Genomic DNA, 6789 nt, shown 5'->3' with positions numbered 1-6789 from the left:
GGAAACATTTAATTAATCCTATTAATTCGAAGAAGAGAAAAAGAAACACCAAACAATCAAAACCTTTTTGAATAACCCTATAGCCCAAGAGAATATTAGAAGATGTGCAAGAATATACATATTCAAACATCTGGGATGTATACAACAGGGTATTTAGAAGAATATCAATCATAGCCTTAAAATATCTTTATTAAAATATTAAGGAAGAGAAATCCTTGTCAGCAGGGCTTTTTTTTTTTTTCTCTATTTGCGTTTTGCTTGCTGATCTAGCCCAGAAGAAGCTGAGAGAAAGACAAATGGGGTAGACTTTGTGGTCAAGAGAAGAAAATGGAGGAGGAGGAGGAGGAGGAGGAGGAGGAGGAGGAGGAGGAGAGAAGAAGGAAGGTGGGAAGAGACCACAACTAGAAGCCCTCAGGATCAAAATCCCAGGGCCAGCTGGGCGCTGGTGGCTCACGCTTGTCATCCTAGCTATTCAGGAGGCTGAGATCTGAGGATTGCCGTTCAAAGCCAGCTGGGGCAGGGAAGTTCGTGAGACTCTTATCTCCAAGTAACCACCTGAAAACCAGAAGTGGTGCTGTGGCTCAAGTGGTAGAGTGCTCATCTTGAGCTGAAGAGCTGAGGGGCAGTGCCCAGGCTCACAGTTCAAGCTTCAAGCCCCATGACCAGAAAAAAAAAAAAAAAAAAAAAAAATCACAGGGCCAGACAGTGTGGCTGATACCAGCTAGAGCATACCAATAAAGAAGTTCATCCCTCTCAGATCAATCTAGTATCTTCTATGTAAAGTCATCCTGTTATTTATTGTCTAAATCTTGGGCTTTTCAGCAGGAAGAAGGGCACTGTTTACAGCCATGCCAAGACAACAGAGGTAAATGATTCAGTGTCCCACAGATGAATCACAGAACCGCTCTTCTCACATGTAACCTCAGAGGAAGCCAGGGCAGATGTGTGTGATGCGGGTGTATGTGTGTGCGTGAAACGCTGGACTCACAGAAATTACCAGAAATCTACTAACAGGAAGCAAAACTTCACATAATTACAACCAGTGACATATTTTTTAAAATAGCTTTTTGTTTTCATAGTGAAAGCTTCCTTTTTTGCAACCAATTAAAGCAACACACATGCATACACACAGAGGAAGAAATTGATCGAGTACTTTAAGGGTCTTTTTGGGGTAAGGGTCCTGTTTGCCTGCGTTGGGCAGGTTCTGTACATGAAGCAAGCAGCTCACAGGGCCCAGGAACCAACATGGTGACATGAAAGGCTTCTCGTCCTGGAAGCCCAAAGCTAGTCCTGGCTGAAAATTCAAAGATAAACACAGAAACTAGTTTCAAACTTGGAACGTGGAGTCTGGAGATGGAGAGAGCTCCTCTTCTGAGAATTTGGAGGAGTCTTTGGCTGAGCCAAACCCTTCCTCTTAGTGGTGAGGACCAGAGGGTCCACAGTCTCTCTTTTCTTACTGAGCAAGAAAAGAAACATATTCAACGAAGCCTCCAGCATCTGATCCTTCCAACTATGAGTCTGCATCCTGTGTCCATGATCTTGAACTAAAAGGTGCGGAGAAAGGGTTTCCTGGGAAGGGGAAGGAGGGAGGGAGGGATGTGAGGACAGGCCAAGAATGTTCTGGGGAAATTGGCTAGCACCCTGGGTAGGCAGGAGGGGTATCCTGTGGGGTATGGATGCCCACTCTGCAGCTTCACCTCTGGGTTTACAGGAACACACTTGGGAGCTTGATGTTTCCACATTCTTCCTGGGACTTGCAGACCCTTGAGGTTGAAGCGCCAGGTGCCTACAGTTCTTAGCTTTGCCATGTTGTGCAGCTGACCTTGTTTTTCCGGGCCTCTCTTTTTCTTCTGGCTGCCGAATGGGCTAATAGTACACCAGATGGTGATGATGCCATCATCAGTAGGGAGGCACCTGAGTGGGCTCAGCCTTCCAGAAAGATCAGAGACTCACTCCCATCACCTCCCCCCACCCCCACCTCTGCCCTCTGCTCATTCCTCCAAACACAAGCTTAGTTGGGCAATCAGAATGGCTCAGATTCCTGGGACAATAGCAGATTCCAGTACTACTGTTTTTCAGTGCAGGATGAGGATTTGAGAGGTGCCTGCCACTCCCCCCCAACCCCCCCACCTCTACCCGCCCTGGATTAGGTCTCAGCATTCTCCTCCATGTCCACTTCAATGGTCTTCTAGACCTACTTCTGAGACTACCATTAAGTCGGGCCTCTTGTGAGGGATTGAGGGGGAGGGGAGGTACACAGGAGCCCTTTCTCCACCTCCTCAGTTCGACGTGTAATGATTAGGGCTCTTGAGGGCATCATCCCCATCCCTCCCCCTTCCCACCAAGGCCCCTTAACTTATCTGAATCCTGGTATCCTCCTTTGTGTGGACGTAGAGCTGTGGCTCTGGTGACCTGGGTCACCTTCCCCCCCAACCCCCCTCACTTTAGGCTGGCTGGCAGAGGTCCCTTTCTCCTTTGCAAATCTACCTCTCACTTCTCTGCCCTCTTTCTCCTGTTTCACTTCCCCTCACTCCTCTCCCCCACCCCCAGCTTGCTGCTTCTTGGGGCAGAACTGAGGTCCTTTCATATCCCTCACCCTCGCTCTGTTTGCTTTCCTGGCCGGGTGCAGACAGCAGGAGGCCCCTGCTGTCCATTAATGACTTCCAGACACAGCCCAGAGCACAGCTGAGCAGCTGGGCAAAGCAAGGCAGCGGGAGGCCAGGCAAACAGGAGTTGGAGAAAGACGGAGCCACTGGGGAGGAAGAAGAAGCTGCAAAGAGGGCCACGTGGTCAGGACTCCGCCTCACATTTGGAGAGATCCAGAATGTGTCTGCTGACGTTAAGGGCTATGCCTCCAGACCCTCCTTGGAAGTCTGTCCCTTCCCACCCAGTGCAGCCCATTGGTCTACCAGATCCTCAGCTGAACCCTACTCTGCCCTGCTTACCAGCCGTGTCTCTGGCATGTCTCCATTTCCTGCCTGGTATTTCACCTTCCCTGCCTTCCCTCAGGCTATACCTTGTTGTGTGTGTGGGGGGGGGAGGGGACTTTCCTTCACCCGTCCCTTAAGGCCTATTGTCACAAGCCTCTATGTCCACAGTCTCAGGTCTAATTGCCTATGGTACCTCTCTCCTGGCATAGAGCTCCCGATAACCTATTCTATAAATTAACAGCGCAATAGAAACAAATTATCTACCACAATCAAGTTGATTTCATTCTTGACATGCACACAAACCAATAAATCTAATACAATACATGAAGATTAAAATCACATGATTATCTTAGTAGATGCAGAAAAATCCTTCAATAGAATTTAGCATCCCTAGCCTGGCACCGGTGGCTCATACCTATAATCCTAGCTACTCAGGAAACTGAGATCTTAGGATCACCGTTCAAAGCCAAGCTGGGCAGGAACATCTGTGAGACTCTTATCTCCAATTAGCCACCAGAAAACGTGAAGTGGCGCTTTGGCTCAAGTGGTAGAGTGCTAGCCTTAAGCTGAAGAGCTGAGGGACAGCTCCCAGGCCCTGAGTTCAGCCCCATGACTGATAAAAAACAATAACAACAAAAAGAATTCAGCATCCCAGCTGGATGCTAGTGGCTGTGGCTCATGCCTGTAATCCTAGCTACTCAGGAGGTTGAGATCTGAGGATTGCGGTTCAAAGCCAGCCCAGGCAGGAAAGCCTGTGAAACTCTTATTTCCAATTAGAAAACTTTCATTTCTATCGGAAAACCAGAAATGGAACTGTGGCTCAAAGTGGTAGAGGATTAGCCTTGAGCAAAAGATCTCAGGGACAGCACCTAGGCCCTGAGTTCAAGCCCCATAACCAACAACAAAAAAAATCAAACTACCATGAGAAAACTGAAATGGGACAGAAAGATTAAGACTATAAGCCAAACATATGGAAGAAGATGAAGTTCTTGGATATAAAACATAACAAATGTCCACTTCTTTAAATTAGAATTGAATTGTAATTGTGCTCTGGGGAAGTGGAGGAGGAAGAAGGGACAAAATGATTTAAATATTTACAGGGAAGTGTGAGTTTACAAGGAAATTATTAAACAAAATAGAGGGAAATTGACTGGCCAGATGTTGATTACTTTATAGTCACTTTAATTGAAAATAGCACCTGGAATGACCTGTCTATTCAGCCTGCCATTTCAGGACATGTAAGTTTCCTATGAGCCACTGGATATCTGGGAGGTGGCTGGCCTTGAGTTAACCCAAAAGATCTCGCTGGATAAACTTCCAAACCAAAGGCAGAGGGAGGGTCTTTCAATGCCAACCAAGGAGGCACTGCCAGTCTGGCAGCCAAGAGTTCCCTGCTGGCCACTAGTGGCTCACACTGGTAATTCTAGCTACTCAGGCAGCTGCGCTCTTGGGACTGAGGTTTAAAGCATAGGCAGTAAAGTCTATGAGACTCTTACCTCCAACTAACCAGCAAAACAGCTAGAAGAGGAGGTGTCTCTCACACCTGTAATCCTAGCTATTCAGGAGGCTGAGATCTGAGGATTGAGGTTTAAAGCCTTGCCTGGGCAGGAAATTCTGAGACTCTTATCTCCAATTAACCACCAAATGCCAGAAGTGAAGCCGTAGCTCCAGGGGTAGAACACCAGCCTTGAGCGAAAAAGCAAAGGGACAGTGCCCAGGCCCTGACTTTTAAAGTCCCAGTACACACACACACACACACACACACACACACACACACACACACACATGAATTCCTGCCTCCCCCCCCCCCCACAGGGTGGGCGGCTCACTGAGAGAACTCCTTAGGCACTCACCCAGCAGAGAAGGAAATAACCTTTAGACATCTCCCATACCCTAAAGGCTTAAGCACCAGGCAAGAATGATATCTCTCCTCTTACCCTCCAACTCAAGAGGAGCAGGAAGATTACATCACCGCATAGTGAAGAAGCCAACCAGGCCTCTCCAGGTATCCCAGCATGAGGTTGATACCATTGGAGTTGAGGACCACTGCCAGAGCTTCAGAGAGACATTTCCCATGGCACGGGAAAGGAATGTGATGTAAAAGAAGAAACTCTCTGCTTGCAACTCTTCATTCAATCAGGTGCCCATCCGTTCTGTTATTAGTCTACAAATGTATTTGTTTCCTGTGGCTGCTAGAACAAATGACCACAATTTGAATGGCTTAAAACAAAAATAAATAAATAAACAAAAAAGAAGTTCTCTCATAGTTCTGGAGGCCAGGCCTCTGAAATCAATCGGTTGGCCTTTCTCTGAGAGGCCTGTGAGTAGTGAGGACCAGGAAAGGCCAAAGTTAAACAGACTTCCTCAGCCCACCCCAGCTTTAGTCCTGGCTACACCATGTCTCAGCAGTAGCCGGGAGCAGGTGTCACCCCCATTCTTGCAGTGAGAGGAAATCCCTCTTCCGGCCAGCTAGCTGTGGACATAAGCAGAATGAATGAATAGAGGTAGGGGGATTGGTCACTGGAAAACTCAGAGCAGTCTGGTTCTCAACACTATATCTGGCCATCCCTTCCTTTTGTCCCTCTGCTCATTCTCTTCCCAATGGGTGGATCTCCAATGGGTCTATCTCCATTATACAGAGAGGCCAAGCTTCAGCAGAGAAGTCTCCCAGCCCGCACAGTGCCAGTCCTGAGCTGGCCAGCTGCTGGGAGGGTCTCTCCACCCCAAGGTCAAAGTACTTCCCCGGTATTCAGCAACCCAAATTGCAGACAAACAGCTCTGATCCCATCATCACTGCTGAAAATGGGCGGCAAGAGTGACAATGGGAATAAGTCAGAGGCTGGCTGAGCAGGGAAGGAGAGCTGTGTGGCCCGGCAGGGAAGAAATGACAGGCGTCATAAACAAGCATGACTTCACGCTCGTCTCCGCACACGCCCCTCTGAAGTCAGACAGACCCCTCCCGTCCCCTGGGCCCACTGTACACACCACGAGGCTGTGTATTCCTGGGGGTGAATCTGTGGCTTGCGCAAGGACCACAGGCACGTGGGCTGTGTGGGGGAAGACACACAGGTTCTGCCCTGGGAACCCCGGAATAAGTCCTAGACATCTCTCTATGTGGGGCCTTGGCCTGGGTTCTGGGAACATGGGGTGGGTCTTTACCCTCCAGACCCCCAGCCCTGGAGGGGAATGCACAGCTATGGGAATCTGCCATCACATTACAGAGTCAGGCAGGATGAGTGGGGGAACATCTATGGCCTACGGTGTTCAAGAAGAAGAGAGCTTTCTCCTGCAGTGGGTCAGAGGAAGCATCCAGAAGGAAGAAATCTAAAGATAAGGAAAGAGACTCCATCCAGGCAAGGAGGACTGGAAGGCCAACTACAAAGTTCAGTGGATTGGGACCCAGGATGCGGAGACCCAGGGATCTGCTGATCCATCTGACCAACGTTCTTCCAGGAGCCACAGGCTCAGGGGCTATGGCCACCAGGTGGACACCATGTTGAAATCTTCCTACCACAAGGATTCTTCTCTTCCTCCACTCCATGGATGAAGTGATAGCCAGAAAGGCTGCTGTTCCATGTAAGCTGTGGCCTCAGACCACCCAGAACCCCTCTAGGATACCCTGAATTTGCCACTCATCCTCCTATGTCAATAATTTTCATGTGCTCCCCATCCTGACCACAACCCCCAGCTCACATAGCAGGCTGCCCACATCTCTCAAGCTGCCTGAGACCAGGCCCTGAAACACCAGCTTCAGGCTTTTCAGCTGGGACATTAGGAGGAGGGTGAGGCCTGAGCAGGGGAGTGCCCAACTCTGGTTTCTGAAAGTACCCTCTCTCTACACCCTCATTCTGCTCATGTT

General features: G+C 48.9%; 1 long non-coding RNA gene across 1 annotated transcript; it reads right to left on the bottom strand.

Annotated features, from left to right (window-relative positions):
• Window positions 1-1137: 1137 nt before the first annotated feature.
• On the bottom strand, window positions 1138-2090 carry LOC122115483. Its single transcript, XR_006148779.1, has 2 exons — window positions 1698-2090; window positions 1138-1569 (listed from the first exon to the last, which is right to left on the bottom strand). It is a non-coding gene; the product is annotated as an uncharacterized LOC122115483 (long non-coding RNA).
• Window positions 2091-6789: the final 4699 nt, after the last annotated feature.

This window comes from Dipodomys spectabilis, unplaced genomic scaffold (assembly GCF_019054845.1).
Source record: "Dipodomys spectabilis isolate Male_0828 unplaced genomic scaffold, ASM1905484v1 ptg000119l, whole genome shotgun sequence".
NCBI classification, from domain to species: Eukaryota; Metazoa; Chordata; class Mammalia; order Rodentia; family Heteromyidae; genus Dipodomys; species Dipodomys spectabilis.
Note: the sequence above shows the minus strand (reverse complement) of the source record. Positions and strands in the feature narration are given on the sequence as shown.